The sequence below is a fragment of the Typopeltis vanoorti genome, chromosome 26 (assembly GCF_054136105.1).
Source record: "Typopeltis vanoorti isolate ZY-2024b chromosome 26, IOZ_Tvanoo_1.0, whole genome shotgun sequence".
Taxonomy (NCBI): Eukaryota; Metazoa; Arthropoda; class Arachnida; order Uropygi; family Thelyphonidae; genus Typopeltis; species Typopeltis vanoorti.
Genome location: NC_143574.1, coordinates 21,123,561 through 21,139,583, shown reverse-complemented (window position 1 = coordinate 21,139,583; position 16,023 = coordinate 21,123,561).

The following is a 16,023-nucleotide window of genomic DNA, read 5'->3' as shown; positions in this document are numbered from 1 at the left end:
GACGTCCTGGTTTTCTTTTTCCTAATGGCTTGTACTTTAAGGCTTGTTTTGGTAATCTTTCTGCTTTCATTCTTTGAACGTGTTCCATCCATTTATGTTTATATTTTTTCATTTTTTCTATTACTGGTTCTTGGTTTAATTCTTTCATAATTTCTTCGTTTCTTTTGTGATCAAATAGGGTATACTTTGCAGTTTTTCTCATAAACTTCATTTCTGCTGTCATTAATCTTTGTTTTTTTTTTTGTTTTATTGTCCAGATTTCGCTTCCATACATTAAGACCGGTAGGGCTAATGTATTGCATACTTTTAGCCTGGTTTGTTTTTGAAGTAAGTTTGGTTTAAATATAGTGTTAATTACACCTGTTATTTTTAAATATTTTGCAATTTTTATGTTTATATCTTTTTCATTTTCATATGTGATCGTAAATAGCTCTAAAATAAATAGATCTAAAATAGCTTTCTGTAAGTTATCTTCAGAATTTGTAATTATCATTTGGTCGTCGGCAAAAAGGAGAGTGTTTAAGTTTACTGTAGGAGAAAGTTTAATACCTTGATGGAAATTTTTATTCCATTTTATTATTATTTCATTTAAGTAGATATTAAAAAGAGTTGCTGAGAGGGGGCATCCCTTGGTTTATCTCTCTCGTATATGATAGCTCGTGATTTAATTTTATTTGTATTTGATTATTTTCATATATACTTGTGACAGCTTTTAGGATATTATTTGGTATTTGTCTTTCTTTTAATATGTTAAATAATATGTTTCTTTTAACTTTGTCAAATGCTTTTTCAAAGTCAATAAGTGCAATATGTGTTTCTAAATTGTATTCTCTTCTTTTTTCAATTATTAATTTTAGGCAAAAGGCTGGGTCTATACGTGATCGTCCTTTTCTAAATCCATTCTGTACTTCTAAAATAAAGTTTTCGGAATATTTCATTAGTTTGCTATTTAAGATTCTGCTATGTATTCTGTAACAGGAATTTAGTATACTGATACCTCTATAGTTTTTAGGATCATCTCTACTACCTTTTTTAAAGATAGGAATCACAATTGCTTTTTTCCATTCTATTGGGGGGGGGGGGGATACCAGTTGAATAAATTTTATTTAAAAATAATAAGAGTCTTTCTTTGACAAAAGTATCTATAAGCTTTATAAATTGTAATATAAATAAAAAATTCAAAATTAATTGTTATTAATGAAAAAGTGAACTAAACAATTAATTAAATAATTAATATTTAATAAACAATATTTTGCGCGGGAAGTATCTTCTCGTCTGAGCTACTTGTATATAGAGGCTAATGACTTCACATCAATTGCCTTAGTATCCCATAATGCAAAGCAAACACCCTTTCGGATGTGCATAATGGGAAGGACCATTATTCAGACGTAAAAGAACTTCACGAGCAAAACACTGTTTTGCTTGCTTGGATAAAGGATTAGAACCAAGAATATAATTTCTTTGCAGCTTTAATTTATAGTAGAACCAAGTTAAAAAACTTTCAGTATCAATCTCTCAACCAGAGTATTTTATTAATAAGATCTGACACCTTTTCAGAAATAAAAACAGATCGCTACCTCCATAGTCTCTGACCAGGGTCTTCTTGACACAGATGTAGACTAGGCGGAAGCCATAGCAAAGAATCTGGAGAAGCAGTGCAAACCTTCATATGACAACTGAGATTTCAATCACTTATATAAAATCTATCCACAGAGAGGTCAGACACTCATTAAAACTCCCTGATACCAGTGCTGACCATACTGCACCCACATCACCTGCTCAAATATATGATATTATTAAAAAATTAAAGAACGAAAAAGCTCTTGGGCCAGACGGTATCTCAAATAGGGTGATCAAACTGCTTCCCCGTAGAGCTGTAGTGCACCTGACTATAATCATTAATGCCATCTTAAGGTTTCACTATTTTCCTTCCATCTGGAAACAGGCTGATGTAATCGCAATTCATAAACCAGGCAAAGACCCTCACCTGACTCAAAATTATTGTCCAATCAGTCTCATCTCCAAACGGTTAAGGTTGCAGAGAAGGTCACGACTTCAAGCTTCAGTAAATGAACTGAACATCCTTCTCATAGAGCAGTTTGGCTTTCGCCAGCACCATAGCACTACTCTACAAATCCACAGAATTGCGGAATACATTACCACCAGCTATAACTGGCGCAAGTACACAGGAGCTGTCTTTCTAGATCTATCAAAAGCATTTGACAAAATATGGCACTTCGGACTTCTGCACAAACTTATCTCTGCCGGTATCTCACTAAAACTGGTACAGCTAGTCAGATCATATCTACAGAACAGATCCATCCAAGTCAAGATCAATGGTTGTACCTCATCCCAGCTCCATATCTTGGCTGGAGTACCGCAGGGATCCCTACTGGCTCCACTACTATTCCCTATATACATGTCAGATATCCAGCACAATCCAATGACATCTATCATATCCCTATATGCAGATGATACAGCAATATTAGCCAGATCTCTCCGTCCACACCTCGTTACCTGAAAGCTACAAGAAATCCAAATTTCCAAATGTTTTCCAAATGAAGATTGGAAGTAAATCCCCCAAAAAGTTCAGCCATTCTTTTCGCGAAAAGACCAATATCTCCTGCAGGAGACGTATTACTATTCAATACTAAAATTCCTTGGCAGACAGAAACAAAATACCTGGGTGTGATGCTCGACAAAAAACTAACTTTTAACCAACATCAAGTCTATGTGCGCAAAGGCATCTAAAGCCATCGCTCAGATTTATCCGCTAATTAATAGAAACAGCAAGCTAAGCAGCAGAATCAAATTGCAGTTATACCAGATGACGATTCGTCCTATAATCACCTACGCCTCTCCAGCCTGGAGCCACATCTCTAATACCAACATTTTCAAACTGCAACGAGTACAAAACACGTGCTTGAGAATGATTCTGAACGCTCCATGGTATGTTAGAAACAATCAACTTCACAGAGATACAAATATTCCTTAGATGTTCTCTTTCCTACAATCTTTAGCAACTAAGTTCTTCCTAAAGACGTCTATACACCCCAATTATCTAGTTCAGCAAGCTGTAGCATACGCGGAGACGGATATATTTAAATATGGAAGACCAAAAGCCATTTTAACTTCCTGTAGCGATGCATGATCTCCATGCCCATCCAGGGCGAGCAAATTGCTCATAAATTCTACCCTTACTGTAGCCGCAACAGATAGCGGGGAATATACAAAGCATCTTGCTTCACCCCTAAAGACATTAAAGTCAATTGTCACAATGATATCTCTTCCATATGATTTCTACATTACGTCAACTTTGGTATCTCTTCCGGCTCTGACTCCCACACAAAAAATGCTCGACCAAATCAGCCAAAATTCCAGAACTGCAGGAGCACTTTCCCAGTCAAATATGGATGGAACGGCATCAGTTGAAATTACAAATAATGAAGCTGTATAACAACTGAACGGATACAATACGAAATGCAAACACATGAAATTGTTCTATAAGGAGAAACCAGAGAAGAAACAGAATGCGATTAAGACAACTGAAAGAACTTAAGATACAGACAAGATCATCAAAAAGAAAAGATGAATGAATAAAAGAAATTGGGGATAAACAAAAATAAGGAATTAGCATATACCGATGACGTAGTGGGCACTTTGAAGGATAATGATTCTTTAAAAATATATACATCTTTTTTTTTGGTATTTTGGAAATATTCAACAAGGTCAGTGGATTAAGTGGATTTGATAACGAAAATAATACAAAATTAAAAGTTTTTTGGGGGGGAAGAAGTGGGATCTTGGAGGCATTCCTTTTGGACTAACTCCTAAGAGAGAACTGCTCATTATACTTGAAATTCCCTTCTCCACTTATTTAATATTTATCTGGTGAAAAAGGAAAACTGAGCCTTTTGGCTATATGATGAGGCCTTTTCGCTATCTGTCTTTTGTTTCTCCTATTACTATCAGGCTCTCTTGCATCCCTATATTAACTACTCTAGGCCTATGATGAGCACCCGGTCGAAACCGGTCTGGGTAGTGGCCCTTCCCATTATGCACTATACACATTAGAAAGAGTGCGTGCTTTGAATTATGGGATACTAAGGCAATTGATGTGAAGTCATTAGTCTCTATATACAAGTAGCTCAGACAAGATAATTTACGCGCAAAAAATGCTTTTGTTTACAGTTGGATAAAGGATTAAAACCAAGAATATAATTTCTTGGCTTCTTAAATTTATATAGTAGAACCAAGTTAAAAAAACTTTCAACATGTGTGTGTGTGTGTGTTTTATAACTGAATTACGTTTTATAACTAATTTAAGTAGTTAATAAGAACTATTATGCTTGTTAACTACTTAAAGTAGTTATAATAGTTAATAAGAACTATAATGCTTGTTAACTACTTAAATTATTTATAGTAGTTAATAAGAACTAATATGCTTGTAATAATCTGCAAACCTTTTAATAGCACTTGCTTTCTTTCTTGCAAAATATTTTTCTCGATACAAAACCTTATTTTAGCGAAAATAAATTCATTACAATTTTATATTTTTAAAAAGATAGAAATCCAATTAACTTCCTCACTAAAATTCGAATATTTTGAACATATCCATTTTAATTACTATATACTTCAATGTTTATTTATATTAGCATTCATTGCATTTTTATTTATGTTTCATAAATAAATTACAATATCCTTCTGTACTGTACGATCTAGATAAATTATAGCCGGAAGCAGACGATAGACTTGGACATATATTATGCATCCGGTGCTTAAAATATAATAATAATAAAATTAAAATAAAGTATGCAGTTTTCGAAATAAATACCTGTATATGATGATAATAAAATTTTGTTCTCATTAAAACTGGTTCGATTTAAACATACCGCAATGAATGTTATAAACAATTCACATTAAAAATTAGGCACTAAACTTAAACTAGACCAAAGCATTTAACCTCGCTACCAATGAGTAAAGCATTAAACAAATCTTATTACGCAGTAAGTGTCGATGAAACGGAAATCGTTCTTTTTATTTTTATTAAAATTTGTAATTAATTAAAATAAAATAAAAAGTTATTTTATCAAAACTATTTTAATAATTATCGAAAAGCAAATTATACGGTGGCCAACTAGACCAATTAAGACTTTTTTTTTTATTTTTTTTTATTTTAGTAACGGAAGTTTATTTAACTGATTCTAATGTATTTCCAGCTACTGAATTCAAATATGCAATTAAAATTTCTATCCCATAAGGAATTCAAGGACTTTTACATAAATGTATGCTTTCCATATAGGTTTATGGAATATTTTGTGACCTTTGAAGACTTGTAGTTAAAAAGAAAAAAAAAATGTTTAAAAATATTTACAACCTAAAGATATTTACAAGAATCCACACAATGGGATTTGAATCTACATCCTGTTGGTGGTAGACGGGATACTTCACTACTCGGTTAACTGTTAACTTCTGTGGCTTGATGGATATCAGTCCCGTGGACTTCGATCCCTTCATCGGTTTGAATAATTTCCGTTTATTGGAAGATATTTTTGAGCGCTTGGCTCACCCTAATTAGGGCTGTGTTGAGAGATTTCAATTTGCGATCAGGGCAGCCTTTGGGCGTTTATACTTCCATCTGTCTTTTTCATCATAATCTGACGACTCACGAATGAGTAAGTTGGGATGGAGTGATGCCTGAGCAAAGTATTTGGTTGTTATCTGGAGGAGAAATGTAGGTATGTCTTGCAGGTTTCCGTCTTGGTGGAGAATAGTGTTTCTTACAAACCACGGGGCATCAAAGATCATTCGGAGGCACTTGGTTTGGATTAATTGTAGTCGATTGATGTTGCTTGGAGAGGTGTGGCTCCACGCTGGCGAACCATAAGTCAGAATAGGTCTGATGATTGCTTTGTATATTCTTAATTTGTTTTCTGGACTGACTTTGCTTCTACGGTTGAGTAGAGGGTAGAGCTCAGCTATTGCAGAGTTTGCTTTGTTGCAAGCATGAGCGATGTGGGAGTTGAAGCTGAGATGATTATCTAGTTTGATTCCGAGGTATTTTACTTCTTTTTGCCATGGAATAACAGTATTGAACATCGTGATTGCTCCATGATGGTCTGCTTTCTTCCTTGTAAATAGAATGGCCGTACTTTTATTTGCATTAACATCAATCCTCCATAACCGAAACCATTTTTCAAGATTCTTTGTTGCATTTTGTAATCTTTGTGTGGCCAGGTATGGTCTGAGTGATCTGGTCAGTATCACCATGTCGTCCGCATAAAATGCCATGGTGGTTGGTGTCGTGATTGGGACATCAGAGATAAATATGTTAAAGAGCAACGGCGATAATAGGGAGCCTTGTGGGACACCTGCTGCGATGCTTCTTGTGGTTGATCTGAGCCCACGAAGTTTCACTTGAAATTTTCGGTCTTTCAGGTAAGAACCTATGATTTGGATGAGGTTTAGCGAGTATTTTGCAGTAATTAGTGGATGATGCCTTTGTGCCACACTTTATCGAAGGCCTTTGCCACATCTAAGAAAATTGCACCTGTATGTTGTCTCCAGTTAAATCCAATAGTTATGTACTCTATAAGTCTGTGGATTTGTTGAGTTGTGCAGTGTCCAGTTCAAAAACCAAATTGTTCTTTTGGGATTAGACCTAGTTTGTCCGTTTCACTTTGTAGGCGTTTTAGAATTACTTTTTCTGCTATTTTCCCCAGGCCTGACAAGAGGCTGATAGGTCTGTAATTCTGGGGGAACTGAGGCGCCTTTCCCGGCTTGTGGATAAGGATTATATCTGCCTGCTTCCAGCGAGTGGGGAAGTAGTTAAGTCTTAGCATCGCGTTAATGATAGCCACTAGATGCATTATTGTTTTGTGAGGGAGTGCTTTTATAATTTTGTTTGAGATCTGGTCAGGACCTGGTGCTTTCCTGTTATTGAGGTTCTTGATGATTTGGTATATTTCATTTGGTGTGGTATAGTTTGTGTTATCATGGGTGGTGGGACGATGAAGTGTATAGCGTACTTGCTTGTCCATGCAAGCTAGCATATATGTCGGACGAGCATAAAGTATCTCAAGAGGTGTGCTATTTGTCGATCAAAAATTTAACGCAAGTAGTAGGTGGATATCATGACGTACTTTCAAATATTTATTACTCTTATTATATGATTTTCGTTGTATATATTATAAAGTTTATATATTTTTCGTCATTGCTAGTTTTTGCTCTAACATTATATGTAATTCCTAGCGCCGGAATTTGGTTTTATCTGTTCATCCTAAAGCTGGATGAACAGATAAAACCAAAGAGGTCACCAAATGACTCCTAGAAGACGATGCCTCTGATGTACAGTATATGTTAATGCTGGCCTGATCGATGTTTTATATATTACACATTTAAATTTCCATGTCAGATTTTGTGATTTTAAATGCTCTTGAATATTCCAAAGAACCCACATTTACGTCTGATGTTGAGTCAGCTACTGTATTTTTCCTTCATCTGATGCTACCCTAATAAAATTAATTTTGGTTCATTTATTTCTAATCCTGTTTTTCTTGCTGTGTTTCAATACTGGTTGCGTAGTTTTAACCACTTAATCATGTCAACAACATCGTCTAGAATTTGTGTTAACTTACTAAATATAGCATCTGTTGTTTGAATTGTGAATCCTTAATTACTTTCTCAAAAAGAGGTATAGTAAGTAATCAATAAACATCGGGGGCATCACGTTGCCTCAATTCTTTTTTTGTTGGTTTGTTTGATAGTTTCGGAACATTATTTTGTATCTTAACCGTATGTGACTGTTTTTTTTTATGTAAGAATTTATCATTTATGGAAATTAATGATTATTAAAAATTAATCCCAGCAGAGTACTGATGTTTATATTGCAGACAACCTCCTACTTTCTGAGTATTGGCTAACTTTTTTTACATAGTGTATGTATGAGATTTTTTTATTAGATATAATTCTATCAGAATGAAATTTGAAAAGTAAGTTGTTCCAATGATAATTGCTTTATTAGTGATTTCTATTAAGAAATTAATGAATGAGTGCCCTATATCTGATGCAATTATCCCATTGCCCCATTTATATAATCGAATTTCTTGCATGGGTGAGGATTTTCAATACTTTAACGATCATTTCCATCTATGTGAGTATACGCGTGATGGGATATCACTGGTGCGTATTACAAGTATTTCTATAATCTGTAAATAGTGCTAAATGATATTTATAGGTAAGAAGTCAGCCATACAAATCTTTCGCTTAATGCCTTCCCTCCAGATCCCTTTTCTATGTATCCAAATATTCCCTTTCGTCTTCTGTGCGTTAAGGGAGAGGGGAGGAAAGATTTATTTCAAAAAAAAGCGGAACCACCCTACTACGTGGACTTCATGCCCCACTTTGTACCACTGACACATATACGGCAATTGACAAAATCCCTTGCGTGATTCCATTCACATCCAGCAAGCAATATTTGCAACCGGAAAATTGAGTGTTGATGCGTGCATTCGAACTGATTAGGACTTACAGGAAGAGTTCGCTCGAATGAAAAAGAATTACGTAAATAATTGCCTAAATCACGTCATTACTTATGGTCCTTTTTTGTACGTAAATCGTAATTGTAATTCAGCATAGTGTGTGGTATTTTGTGTAGTGCAGCGTGTGTTTTGGGACTTCATGGATATGTATTGTAAAAGAACCAACCTAGATTTATAAAGAAATACTCGACTGTATATACGCGCGCGCGCGCACACACACACACGAGCGCGCGTGTGTACGTGGAAACTTATAAGGATAAAGTATGAACTACGTTCGCAATTAAATTGTGACTGTGATTAAAAAATTTAAAAAAAATCATGAAATATTTCAGTCAGGAGCTCACAAATCATGCACAGCTGTAATTGTTTGTATCAGAATTACATATGAAACAGAGCTTCGATTTCCATGGAAGCCCAGTGCTACAAGCAGCGCTGGATTTATGCATAAGCTAAACAAGCTACAGCTTAGTCTCACATCGGAGCCTCTAACTCAATATAGATTACCTATGATTTACTCAGTAGAAGGGACTCACTTAAAAGTTATAGCTTAGGAATCACAACAACCTTAAATCCGGCCATGATTATAAGCAAATCAAACTCTTCGAATTCGACTTGTGTAGTTCAAAGTCCGTTGTAATTGAGCAGTAGATTGTTGGATGTAGTGAGTAGTAGTGGAAATCACTATGCTGTTTTCCGAATTAGCATCTACCCAGAAAAATTAGTATTTAGGCTTAGTTGCTGGTTTACACTCATGATAGAATTCAATGGAATAATACTGCACAAAGACAAATAATTAAACCACAGGTTTAATTGTTGCAATATTTCGTCTCTGTTACAGACTCTGTTACGTCTCTGTTAAAATTGTAATAACACACACATGGAATCATAAATGAAAGAAATGAAATTAGTGATATTGCATTATGTCTTATTTCAAGTTGTTGCAAATGAAAGTCCAAATATTAGACTAAGGAAAACAGGAAAACCCATACAGAAAGAGTTACAATGACAATTGAAGACGAGACCAGCATGTCAAATGTCGTAATCATGGCTGGAGGTGAGCATCTGTGTATTGAGGTTTGTGAAATACTCAGGAGGGATGTTCCTATAATTTTTGCAACCTATGTAGCTTAAAAACGTGAAAGAGTATAGATGATACATTTCTCAAGACGAAAAATTCAGTTTTTGGATCACAGTGGAGTACATTTGGTATCCGAATGAATTCTGTTGTTTGATCGGGTGCGTCTTATTTAAATCTTCGGTTTGAATTTGTGTCACACAGTGGAAAGCAAAGATAGTGAATAGGTTTCTTGGAGAAGCTTGTATTGACGATGGCATTTCGATGTTGATTGTTTATGAAACCAGAACTTTTGAATGGCAACGAAGAATTTTCACTTAGTGATCAAAACGGTCCGTCAACAGAAGCATCCAAGGTGTGTCCTATTAATGAGATGAATTTATTTAACGGTTTGGTATTGATGAGAAATTTTTAAAAGAAAGATTTGAAGATCCATCTGCTGAATACGATTTGCTCAATTCCAAAGTTGTAATGAATTGGTTAAAGCACAATGAAGCGACATATTTTTTTATGATACTCATCCTTTTATTATATCCTACACACACACACACACGCACACGCACACACACGCACACGCGCGCACGCACACACACACACACACACATCTTCGTCCTTAAATTGCAATTTGTAATATATGCGTTGAGTTTCAAACACTTAAAAATCTTTTTGAAAAACAGCAAAAACGTTTTATCTTCAAGATCAATAAAACAAACGAAATAAGCTGGTCTTTCCAAGAAGTGTGCTAATCTACGTCATCAACATTTCCTCTTAGTTGTAGAACATGTGTGTGTTTTCAATAACAACGTAGCAACCCACCCTTTAATTTCTCCGTTTTTATTTTAGCTTCCCTACATAAGGAAGTTTTACTGTTCTTTGCATTTCTAACTATTTCCTTGAAATAAATATCTTAATTAATGTCATGTAATACTCAGACACATAATATTTCATAGCGATTTAAACGGTGCATCTTTCTACTCGTTTGCATTATCTGATACATAATCGTGAATAGCTTGTTACCAGGAATTCATTATTAATAATATTAATGAGGTACTCCATCAGATTCTGGATGTAATTAGCAGGCAGTTCTCTGCGCTGATCAGTCTTTTCGGCCTTTTATAAGGAATTCACAAGCATTGCTAGACAGGTTCATGGAATTATACAGCAATATTACATAACTTATCTGTCTGTAGTTAATTAGCAGTAATATGACGCATCGTTTTTGTCTACTACTATTTAGTGCTATCTGAGTTTTCACAAGCCAATGTTCAAGGGATAGCGTGTGAAAGCGTGCACAGGAAATAGAAAAAATAATAATAAACTGTTCACTGCACCAATACATTTCATTTAGAAAAAAAAATATTCTCAACAGCAACTTTAGATAACGCAAAAAATGAAACTATTGATTGTACAATCGGTGGTGTGGCGTAAGAATCCATTGAATGGACAATTGACGTGCGTCATCCATGAAGAAACCTTGTAAAGAAGGAGTGGATGCAGATTGCCTTGAATAAGTGTGTACACATACAAGGAAGTACTTTGAAGATGACACTTTACATTGGGTTAGAATTCTGCGTAAAGTGCTCAAGTTTAACTCGTTTATTTTCCATCCTTTTTATGTCGGTGGGCAGTTGTGGTCAAGTAAATTAGCTTTAAACCTGATTCTGTGCGGACAACCATCAGAACGTAGCAATTAATGTTTATTATAGGAATTAATACAATGATAGTGTGGCTAATCTTATCCATAGTCTGCTATTATGTCTATTAATCAGAATTTTTCAGCGAAAAGTTCTCATTAACACCTAGAACAAAAAATCATATACAGTATAAGCAACTCATATAACCACAAGAAAGATATCTTAAAACCTTTGAACTCCCATGTTTCATCAAATTGTAATAATTTGTTCTTTTTCTTTTAGGATATATCAGAAGACATGTCAGACACCTCAGTTACTTAATGGTGATTATCACAACCTTTTCAGCATGTGTAGATCATTAACTTTAGAGATATCAATTCATCTTTACGCTAACACTATGCCAACAGGCCGGCATCTAATGAAACTGATTAAAACCGAGTAGTACTGTGAAGTAATACACCAAATGATAATGGCTACGGAAATATAATTTAAAATTCCTACGTGAAAGTAACTAACGCAGTTGGAACACTACTCCTAGATTGTTACGAACTGCTCATAGCACTTCCACTGATCGTCACCAGGGGTGCATCAGAAAAACCTCATTAAAATGATTAAGATTCCTGGTCTAGATGACATCAATCCAGCTGTGCTCAGAACTTGTGTTTCTGAATTAACAGCTATACAGTAATGTCTATACGGGGTGGTTCAAATTCCACGTACAAACTTTGAGAGGAGGTAAAGAACATCAAAATCAACCATATTCACATAGGAAAGCATGACCGGAAACGCCACCGGAAGGTACTAACAGGGACACAAAGATACAGAAATAACGCAAGGCAGTAAGTAGTGTAAAAAACTTCATTAGGCCTAACTGAACAGTTCAATAGTAGTTGGATACATAATATAGTTTTACATCAGATGCTCAAAGTTACGACCATTTGCAGTGATGCATGTCTGATACCGACGACGCATTGATTGCCGTATATTTCTGAAAATACCTGGAGTTTCCCGGATATTAGCAGCGGCGATGGCGATTCTTGCCACGAGGTCCATGTCAGAGCCAACAGGCGTTTCGTACACCATGGCTTTAAGGGTCCCCCACAGAAAGAAATCAATGCTCGATAAGTGAGCTGAGATTGGGGGCCATGCGACGGGTCCACCACGCCCAAAGGACCTGTCCAAGTACTGACGCACAGAAATGCCAAAATGGGCTGGAGCTCCGTCGTGTTGGAACCACATCTGCCGACACACAGTCATTGGAACATTGTTCAGTAAATCCGGCAGAACTTCTTCCAGAAGGTCCGTTACTTCTGGAAGTCCAGTCGGGGTGGTAATAGGTATGGGCTGACTAAACAGTCAGCGACGATACCTGCCCATACATTAATGGCGAAGCGTTGTTGTACAGCATGTGATCGCACAGTGTGTGGGTTCTCATGGGCCCACACATGAGCATTGTGGTGATTGAAGACCCCTTTGCCGGTAAATGAAGCTTCATCCGTGAACAAAACACAAGTTGGAAAATTCAGATCTTATGGCACTTTTCTGCAGAAACCACTGAGCGAATTCCACACATCAAGGATAATCTTCGGCCATCAGTAACTGGACCCGTTGCAGATGAAATGGATGTAAGGACTCAGAGTGCAAAACACGCAATACGCTGGATCGAGATACTCCTATAGCAGAGGCAACGGCACGTGTGCTTGTCTCTGGATTATTGTCCATCGCATGCAACACCTCCTCTTCCATGGTGGGATTTTGCGACGATCGTGGCTGCCCACTATCATGCCTGCGATCCCTGAATGATCCACAGTCACACAAATTCTGATGCAAATGCGCAAACATTTGGTGATGCAGTATGTTTGGATACCTTTTGCGATACATTCGTACAGCAGCTCGTCCATGACTTTCAGCTAACCCGTAAACGAGGTGCAACATTTTTCCGGTGATGCTTTCCTATGTGAATATGGTTGATTTTCATGTTATCTACCTCCTCTCAAAGTCTGTACGTGGAATTTTGAACCACCCTGTATAAGTAACCATACTCAGCACCTGGATGAAATTTTGTTCACATGCTGTTGGGTAGATGGGAGATAAAAGTCAACCATCAAGCTATCGTCCTATTGCCTTCCCATTAATGCTCTCGAAAGTGATGGAGATCGTCATCAACAACGAGCTTCTTCGCTAACTGGAGACTTATCAGTTAATTATGATCATTGTCATTCTACAGCACGCCTCCCAGTTAACGTCACCTTTGAACAGAGGCTCCGAAAAGATTTAGAAAAACCTATGTACTCGCACGTGATATTTCTAAGGCAATTGATAGTGTTTAGCTCTTGGTCTTCTTCTCACCCGGCTACCATCTTATGGTGTCCATCATGCCTTTGTGACTGCATTGCCAGTTTCTCCTCGTCATATTTCTTTAATGAAGAAGAAAAGTAGCCCAAGTTTCGGTACTGTAGCCCACGCTCTTCTTCATCAATGACTTTTTCTCATTTATCGGAAATCTTATTCATAGTTTTTGATGATGAGAGTACTCCAATCCTCTTATTCATTCTAGAATTGTAGCACTCACATGATTCAAGTTGCAAGATCTTCCATAACGAATGTCTTGGGAGGATATGATACGCGCCATTCTCAACTGTGGCAGAGATCATAATCATCATTTATTGATTTATGAAGAAGAAAATGTATACAGAAATATTCGTATAACAAAAATCCATGGAGATATAGTTTATTAAATGAAAGTGAACCAAGTTGCTCTGTTTTATTCCAAATGGTAAGTCAGATGGTTCATGAGCCTCATCTTCAAAAACAAGTTTGCTTATGTATTGCCCAAACTGTTTTCTTGCTCTTCTTCTGTACCCATTAGTTGGCCAGTATAGAGCAAGAGCATTGAATGTTGTGAAAGTGGATATCTGAGCTGGTGTGCCAACCATGTTAGTTGACTTTTTGAAATTGTTTTGATTAGTAGTCTTTTGTGGCTTTATTCGATAATGACAGTAACAGAAATGTATCTTGTCATGTACGTCCAAGTATTGTTCGAAGGCAAGTTATCTCAAAGCTATTGATGATATTAACTTCTCGTTGAGTAGTAATGTTCCATGTCTGTGCACCATATGTAAATAAGGCTTGACTGGTGGTTTTTTACAGACGAAGTTTGGTATTTGTGGTGATGATATTGGATTTCTGGATATCAGTTAGATTTTTATGGGATTGAAGAGCTTTGTTCTTTCTTTTCACTATGTCTATTAGAGTATCGATGTAAGATCCAAGGTCGTGAAAATCATTTATCTAAGTAGCTTTGGGCAGTCTGGATGTTCAAACTGAGTCATCAGTACAACATCATCTGCAAAACGGAGACTGCTTATACGGATTTGTCCTGCTGATTTTTCCAGATTTATTCTGTACCCATTTCCTATAAGTCTGAATAGATAATCAACGGTAATTATGAAAAGATATGGTGCCAAAGAGTCTCCTTGAACACTTCCAGTGCAAATCAGTCATCGAGAACTTTTCCCTTCCAAACAGTATTATTCTGCTTTACTTCCAACGCTTTATAAAGCCTTAGTTTCACTGAACTTAGAATATTGTTCTCACCTTCAGGCACACAAAATCTCCCTACGAAATCTTGATTGTATACAGAAGACAATATCACCAACATATGGACCCAATTTCTCATCTTCTTCCGATTGAAAATTCTTTTGTTCTTTCCAACTTCTTCGTTCATTCCGTCTTCTATTCTGTGGAACAGCCCCTTTCTTATACTGCTTTCGCAATGAATACAACTCTCAACTATTCAAATATGTGAATACAGTTTCCAAGAACCAGTTTGCTTGGCCATGAGCACTCCTTTAACTCAAGGCAAAAGAAAGATTGGTTGTATATAAAGAATGACGTGAATTACTTCTTTTGATTATAAGGCTGATTACAGCGAGGTTGTTGTAATATTCATCATCATCCATTTCGACATAAGGAAATATTGAATGTCTTCGAAGATATAGTACATTTTTCCTTCTCCAATCGTCAGAGACAATGAAAAAGAATAAATTTAAGAAAGAGATTTAGTGGGGAGTCCGCAATAAAGTCAAGCCAATGTGAGACTATTCAGTACACTCTTCCTGAGACGTTCCACTTAACTCAATATGCTCTCCTTGAACTGTATTTCTACAAGGATGAATTTAACCCGAATGATTTATCAAAACGATTGTCCTGTTTTATTAATATTTATTAATATATCCTTTTTACAGGAAAGGTTATATGAATATATTTATTAATATAACCTTTCCTGTTTGTGTTCTTCTATTTCTTATCTATGATCCATTCTTTTCGCATATTTTCCCTATTTAGGCTTGACGCCAGAATCGTTGATAATTAATTATTTCATAATTTCACTTCGTTATCGTGCGTCATGCCTCTCTCTCCCACCAGACGTCGTGTAAATACACGACGTCTGGTGGGAGAAACCTTTTCTGCAACCGCATAAATTCATTCATTATATGGTTGCCATGGTCACGTCAACTGCTTAACTGAAATGCTACAAATACTTTTCTAATCAAAATTTCGTTAAATTGTAAACTAAATTATATTATGATCATAATAAAATCGGAAAATATAAAAATATTACACTTTAGTATGAGACATTTTCTTGGATTTTATTGGACCATATTAAAAGCCATTTGGAAAAGCGTAATAAATTCATTTTGTTTAGCACAACTCAATTTCGCGAAAAACTATAAAACGCGATCTACTAACAATAATTAAGTCTCTACACTTT